We start from the raw sequence: 658 nt of genomic DNA on the forward strand, positions 1-658 counted from the left end.
GCTTAATTAATACGTGAACTAAGTTGGTGAGCAAATTAATTAAATAAGTGTGGCTAAAGTGCTATTTTTTATGTGATTGCGCTTTAAAATAATATGCTTTAATGCTTCTTTATGTCGCAAAAGGCTAGATAAATACATACACATAAGGGTATTAGTGGGAATTAACACTGTATAATCAATATGATGTAGTAACGTTGTTTTGTGTTTCTTTTAATTAAGATTGCCCATTTTGGCCTATTGAGAAATGGCCGACATTTACAGCCTGCATTTGAGTAGATGAAATATGAAGAGAGGCCTCGCTGAATATGGTTGAAAATATGACCTCGGCCTCTGTCTGAGCTAAAAGTTTCGAAAGGACAGCAGCTCTGGGCTTGTCGCCAGACATCCTTGGAGGAGAACAATTGTCACAAATGAACAATTTGATAAACTGGCGGTGGTTTCACTATAATTCCGGAGAAGAGCATCCATGAATGTTGCGGATTTAATTTGTGCTTCCTTTTTCCATGTTTTTATTTTTGAGATATTCGAGAGCGGAGATTTTTTTAAATGTTGCGAGCCAACATCCTTTCCTGCTCGCTCTGCTCAACGGACGCTTAGAGCTTGTTTGTAACTTTTAATGTGTAAGTTTTGGTATAAATATTGTTAGACTAGAGAGGGT

This window comes from Triturus cristatus, chromosome 12, assembly GCF_964204655.1.
Source record: "Triturus cristatus chromosome 12, aTriCri1.1, whole genome shotgun sequence".
Classification (NCBI taxonomy): domain Eukaryota; kingdom Metazoa; phylum Chordata; class Amphibia; order Caudata; family Salamandridae; genus Triturus; species Triturus cristatus.